The following is a 7436-nucleotide window of genomic DNA, read 5'->3' on the forward strand; positions in this document are numbered from 1 at the left end:
AAGGGATGGCGGACATGATAGGAGACCCCTTGGGGAGATTCTATGCAGTATGTATGCACTTATTGATGGCTTTCTCTGCCCAAAGTATCATGAGGTCCACACACAATTATAGTTTAAAAGGGAAGATATAGAATTCACTCAGGAACCTAGAAAGAAAGTGCTGTCAAAGATGTTTATAATGAAAATAATAACATTAACAAACATTATGTGCTACGTATTCTACAGAGGGCTTTATAAATATTTGCATGAAAATCACAAAACAATGTACTAATTTATAGAGATGCATAAAGAGATGCTTAAAGCTAGGTTAATTGGTTATATAGAAAATAAGTGCTAACACTGAAACTGAAATTCACTGTGATAAGAGATGAGAATAGATTATACTAATCAAGAAAGTCACTGCCATTAAAAAGGCAGCAGTAGAAAAGGGGCAGATCATGTTCAATTAAATGCATAGGTGAAGATCAGATCATATACTTTCACACAACATGGTGCAGGGTGATATTAAAATATAAGACATTACAGGGCATTGAAAATAATTCACCCAGAGAAATTATGCTGTTGACATATGAATGCTAGGGTTAATGGTAAGACAGCTATGCAATATTCCAAGATGAACATATAATGCTGTCAAATGTTCTTCAGCATAAGAAAAAAATTAAACTATCTGAGGATCTGATAGAAGGACAGAGTAGCCAGGTGCCAAGAAATAGTCTAATCAATAGATAACTTGGTGTGCATGAAAACCCTGGAGATAAATAGCAAAACCTGAATTTTTGGTCAGCTTACTGCACTGGTATGTATTCTTTACTTTTATCCTTGGAGTAAAAAGAAACAGTTTTGAGCATAAAAATAATTAATCAAACTGCATTGCTAGTCAGAAGCAAAACTAAATCACATTCGCACAATATTACACATGAACAAATTATTTTGTGGTTTAAATGCGAACTAAGTGTTCATTGAATAGACTAGTGGAAGGATGGTTGTGGGGTTAGAAGTAGAGGTAAAGAAATAGACTGAGTCAAGAGAGTTTTAGGAATTAAAATTGATAGCACTTAGTGATGACATCAGGTGTTAGACTGAATTCAGAAGAAAGAGCTCACATTGTACAGGGGTAAAATCAGGATTGTGTAGTTAACTCAGCATGAACTGCAGGTAACAGGGAGGCTATGAAGTGTGGTAAGAATCCAGATGGAGGAACAAGGAGCATAAATAGCACTGGTGGAAAGAGAGGCATGGGTGTGATCAAAATGAAGGAGGTAGGCTCACATTAGGTGGCTTGGGGAGCAAAGATGAGAAGGAGTGATTCATTGAGTGCAAAGAGTGAGAGATAAGACAATGGGAACATAGGCTAGGAATAAATTCAGGAAGGTATTGGAAAGCAAGCTAAGGTATTTATATATAGTTCAGGGGCCACGGAGAGCTATTGAAAGTTTCAGGGAGAAATAGATTGACCAGGTGACCGTGTCATTAATATTGCTCAGTGTGGCAGCTGATAAAGAGGAATTGAAGACCACAGTGAATAGATGAGACCAGAGGGAGGAGGACCAGCAAGGAGACCAATGACACCTGTTTACAGAAATAAAGAAAGGGAGTTAGTGATGCTGAGAGGTGCAGGTGGCTCGGCCTCCTCTGTGTGAATGCTGAGGACTGTGGGACTCTTAGCGAACAGACCAAGACACCCAAGAACCTAGGAATGGAATCAGTGACATTTAAAGATATGGCTATGAACATTACTCTAGAGAAGTGGGCTCTTCTGGATTCTTACCAAAAGCAACTCTACCAAGATGTAATGCGGGAAACCCTCAGGAACTGGACTGCCATAGGACAGAAATGTGAATATATCCAAATTTTGAAGATGTGTACAAAATTCCAGGGAGCATCCTAGAAGTCAATTGTAGACAAAGTCTGTCAATATAATGAAGGTAGCCAATGTATAGAATCCTTCAACCAGCTATCAGAACATTCTGTAAAGAAGAAAATGTTCCCTCAAGTGTCACTATATAAAAGCTAAGTTTTGAGTGATGGTCTCATTAGTCAGCCATTCCTAAAGTTCCCTCTCAGAGCTCACACTATATGCAAGACTTATGAGAATCAGGAATATGAAGGGAAGGCTTGTGAACCCAGGGAAAATGGGAGTCTTTAGTTGTCCCCTAGGGTTTCAGAAGGCTGAAAGATCACAAACTGAAGCAAAACCTTACAATACTAAGCAACATAGGAATGACCTTACTTATTCATGATCTCTTCAAAGGCATGAAAGAATTTGCTCTGGGAAGAAATCTCATGTTTGGAAGCAGTGTTGGAAAACTTACCCATATCCCAGTGCCCTTCAAACACATGAAAGAATTCACACAGGAGAGAAACTACACCTGTGTGAGCACTGTGGGAAAGCTGTTGGCCATTTCAGTTCCCTTCAAACTCATTAAAGAAGGTCTGGCAAAATATCCCAGCAGATTAAAGCACCTGAAAGCAGGCACAGGGGCCAAGAGTTTAAACCCCAGGACTACCATGCTGGCCCCAACCCTAGGGCACACTAAGCTGGCAATTGAGACTGGGAGTGGTGGTGCATGCCTGTAATCCCAGCTCTTGGGAGGCTGTAGCCAGATGGATCACTATGAGTCCAATCTAGTAATAAGACTCTGAACACCCTGTAGACCCTTCCCTAAAATACAAAAACAAACAAACAAAACACATGAATGAATTCACACTGGAGAGAAACCCTATGTGTGCAAGCAATATAGGAAAGTGTTCACTTTTCACAGTTTCTTACAATACCTTGAAAAGGTTTTGGAGTAGAATGAGAAAAGAACTTATACATTTTCCATTGTGGGAAAGCTTTTATTTGTTCTGATAGCTTTCAAAAACATGAAAGCATACACACTGGAAAGAAGCCTCATGCATGCACAGAATGTCACAAAGGTTTTGTTATTCATAGTAGTTATTAAAAAACAGTGAAAATTCATGATGCAGATAGTCAATGTTTATGTAAGAATGTGGGAAAATCTTCTCTCATTCAGGTTCTCTCAGATACCAAAAAATGGTTCACAGTGGAGAGAAAAATAATGTATGCGATCAGTGTGGTAAAGCCTACACTTATCCTAGTTCCCTTTGATACCATCAAATGGTTCACCATGGGGGGGAACCTCCCTATTTAAGTAGTATGGAAAAGTGTTATCTGTGACTGAGTTTCAAAGATATAGGGACTCACACTAGAGAAAGATAATATGAATATGAGCAATGTGGGAAAGCCTTTCTTTTGCAAAATAATTTTTGAAGGCATAAAGAACTTCACAGTAGAAGAAAATGATATTACTATAAGCAATGTGGGAAACCCTTCCTTTGGTGAAGTAGTTTTCAAAGACATAAATACTTCACAGTGGAGAGCAATTATATGAATGTAAGAAATGTAGGAAAGCTTTCCTTTAGGAAAGTTCTTGAAGACATAAAAAGTTAACAGTGGAGAGAAAACACATAAGTGTAAGCAATGTGAGAAAGCTTTCTCTAGTCCTACTCACTTGAGAAACTATGAAAAAAATCATAATAGGAATTAATTCTATATATAAGCAATTTTAGAAAACCTCTAGATTGCTCACTCATCTCAGTACACGTGAAAGCATAGCAGGAAGAAACCATTAGTGTCTTAACAATATGGGAAAGGCTAGTTGTCACACTTCCTTTCACAACTGTGAAACTCACAGGTGAGAGTAATCTTGAATATGGAATGTGGAAGCCTTCCTTTTATGAAGACCTTTCTAGCATTCAGGAGATTGTATAGGAGAGGATTTCTTTTATAGGGAAGCATGTGAGCATACCTCTAGACATCTTGCTTGAGTCACAGATATAACACAGTATGGAAAGAAACCTTGACTAGAAGAAATGTGCAAAAGACTTCTCTCCACACATGTGTTTATGCGCACTGGATGAGAACTCCAAGGTTGTCCAAAAAACAAAAAGGCCATCAGTTGTGACACACTGAGTTAAGCTCCTGTGAAAATTCTTGATGAATGGAGTCCTATAAAAGTACAACTGTACTTCACTTTACGGATTTAATTTGTTTTATGATATTGGGGAACATGGCCATGTTTTTGTTTCTGTGGGGAAGGTGGCCTTGGTCATATTTGCTAGTGGATGCATAGTTTTCAAATGGAAGAAAAATTTTCCCAAATGCATTTTTAAAAAAACTGGGTTCCTGACAAAATGAATTATTTATGAACCGGGTACTACTCTACTATGAAGAGTTTTTGTTCAGTGAAATATATGTACCACAGACCAGAACACACACATCTCAATGAAATTTGCTGCAAGTCTGCTACACACATATAGGCATATGTGTGTGTATGTACGGGTGTTTGTATCAACACACATCTACATCACATACATATCATGTAGGTGTCATGCCCATTCTTCTAGGGCCATGGATGGCTCTAGGTCATTAGCTGAGTGACGTGGTGCCTGCGTGCAGCTCTCCTAGGAGAGCAGAGGCAGGAGCTCAGTTGATGCCAGGAACTGGGTAGAAAGTCCTAACTAAAGAACAGCAAAATAAAACAAGCCCATTAAAGTAATAAAATTCTGTAGGCTTTGTTGAAGAACTACTAAATAATTTTAGTCTTTCTAATTCACATCAGGGATTATGCTCTGCCTCTTGTTATTTTGAATCATTTTGTTCATGAGTCAGCTGAAAGATTTAAAATACTGGCTTAAAATGTGATTTTCCTGCACTGTGTTTACTAGGGCATTGAAAATAAAGTGATGCTAATTTGTCATAAAAAAGAAAAAAAAATTAAAAAAGAAAGGATTTGAAATAGGACAATGAATGTGGGGCAGAAATGTCAGATCCAAAATCTGAAGTACCAACAATATGCCACCTTGCTGGATATTACAAAGCTTATAAAAATAAATATTGATTAATTTTTCCCTGTGCCTCAAGGGATTTATGTGGTGGGGGAATAAGATTTGGCTTCATGTTTATAAGCTCAAAGAATAATATAAATTAAAAAAAAGTTACAGAATTTCAAATGACAGAGGGCTGGTTCTCTCTGAAGATATCCAATGAGACTTTATAGAGCATATGGAGGAATTTAGCTTCTGGTTTTAGTCCAGGCAACAGAGAAGAAGAAAAGCATTTCCAGAGGTAATAAACTCAAATTCTGGTGTCTCCAGAAGAATCCATCTTTAATTTGCCTAAGATTTTGTAGTAACATGTCTGAGTCCTTGAGATTATTTTTGTCTATCTTTGTTTTCTGTCTTCACACAGACTGTCATCTGTGAATGGCTCTAAGGAGACCTGTGGCCCTTCTCAGAGCAGTTAATTAAGATGGTAATGAGATTAGGTTGAACTACGGACCCAAAGGGGCCCAGGCAGACACTTTGCCCTCTCTGCAGCCTGTGCTATCACTTGGTGGCCGTTCCACCATTACATTCCTTGACAGTTTTCAATCCTGCTGACTGTTCTCTCATTCAAGTCAATTTACAGTTAATCTCATAGGCAGGCTCTCATCAAACTCTATCATATGATTTTCTGAGATGCCAACATAGCACATGCAATGCATTTCTTTCATGTATTATAGTTATAATTCTATCAGAAAGCTAGTGAAGGCTTTTTAACATTTTTATTCTCATAACCCTAAGTAATACATCCATTTGTATTCATAGTTTTGGGTCAAAGAAGGGAGCTAGAGGTTTCTTGGAAATGGTTCTTCAGCTGATCTTACAGAACGAGCAGCTCTTAATTAGTGATGAACTTCAAACAGTGTTCTCCAAACTGATGCACACAAGACAGTCCACTGTAAAACAATAAAATACATCTATACTATTTTTATCTAATTTTACTTATTTAAATGTTGTTTAAACCTACAATGTTTAGAATATATTTGTAGACTAATATCTACATATAACTTACAAACAATAAATATGCATGTATTTGAGTACATTCCAAAACATTTTCCTGATGTAAATTGACATCAAAAGAGCTTAAAAACAAATAGATAAATTAGGATAAAGATAATTATCATTTTTAAGTAGTTACAAGCAGGTACTTACTATGTTTTCAGCTACAAAACTGATGTAAAGATTAAACACAATCCCAAACAAAATACCAATAGTATTCCTGACTGAACTAGAGGAAACAACCCCAATATTTATATGGAACTAGTTCACCCAGAATAACCAAAACTATCATGGGTAACAGAAGCATAGTATAAGACAAAATCCCAGGTACCAATTTATGTTACAAAGCTACAATGATAAAAAAAAAAAAACCCACCACAGTACACATACACATACAGAAACACACACACACACATACATACATGCACACACCCATACATACACACACACACACACACACACACACACACACGCACACATAGATATGTGGATCAACAAAATGAAGTAGAGGATGCGGAAAGTATTCCATCCACATTGAGCTGTCTGACCTTCAACAGGGCTAAAAACACACTGGAAGAAAATGAAGACTTCAAAAATGATGCTGGGAAAACTAGCCATTCACATGTACTTGGCTGAATCTAGACTATTATCTTTGACCATATACTAAGCTAAAATCAAAATGGAACCAAGATCTAAACATTAAAACAGAATCACTTAATCTGCTGGAAGATAAGAGAGGTAAAATTCTTGAATATGTATACATAATGAACAGCTTTCTCAAAGTCCTACCATATAAGAAATAACATTAACTATCAACTAATTGGACCATATCAAAATAAAAGTTCCACACACTGAAGAAAACAAGCTGCAAAGAGACAATCTGAAGAATGGAAAAAAAAAGTTTTTCAACTATTCTTTAAATATGTAAAATACACAAAAACTAAAAAAATAAAATCCTCAGGCCTCGCCACAAAAAATAAATAAAAAATCAAAAAATGGATAACTGAACTTGTCAGAGACCTCTAAATATATGAAGAAATGTTGAAGATGACTAGCCATTAGATAAATGCAAATTAAAATGATACTGAGATCCATGTTACTCTAAAAGAAGGACTGATATCAAGAAATCAAATGATAACAATGCCAGCAAGGCTGTGTGGGAAAAGGGACCCTACTACTCTGGTGCTGCGAGTACAGCCTGTGCAACACGTTGAAAATCAGTGTGTGGATTATTTAAATAGCTAAAAATAGAAATTCCACTTGAACTAGCTCACTCCCTTCTAGGTAACTCCCTAAAAGAGTTAAAGACATTATATTACAGTGATATGGACATACTCAAATTTAGAGCAGCATCATTCACAGTACTACATATTTTATTTTATTTTTTTATTTTTTGGTGGAACCAGGGATTGAACTCAGGCCCTTGCACTTGCCAGGGAAGTGCTTATTCTGCTGAGCCATCTCCCCGGCCCAGTACTACATATTTTTTAAGGACAGAAGGTTTATTACAACTTGCAGGTTAGAAGTTTCAGTCCCTACTGTGCTGACTA

This window comes from Octodon degus, unplaced genomic scaffold, assembly GCF_000260255.1.
Source record: "Octodon degus isolate 3935 unplaced genomic scaffold, OctDeg1.0 scaffold00029, whole genome shotgun sequence".
Taxonomy (NCBI): Eukaryota; Metazoa; Chordata; class Mammalia; order Rodentia; family Octodontidae; genus Octodon; species Octodon degus.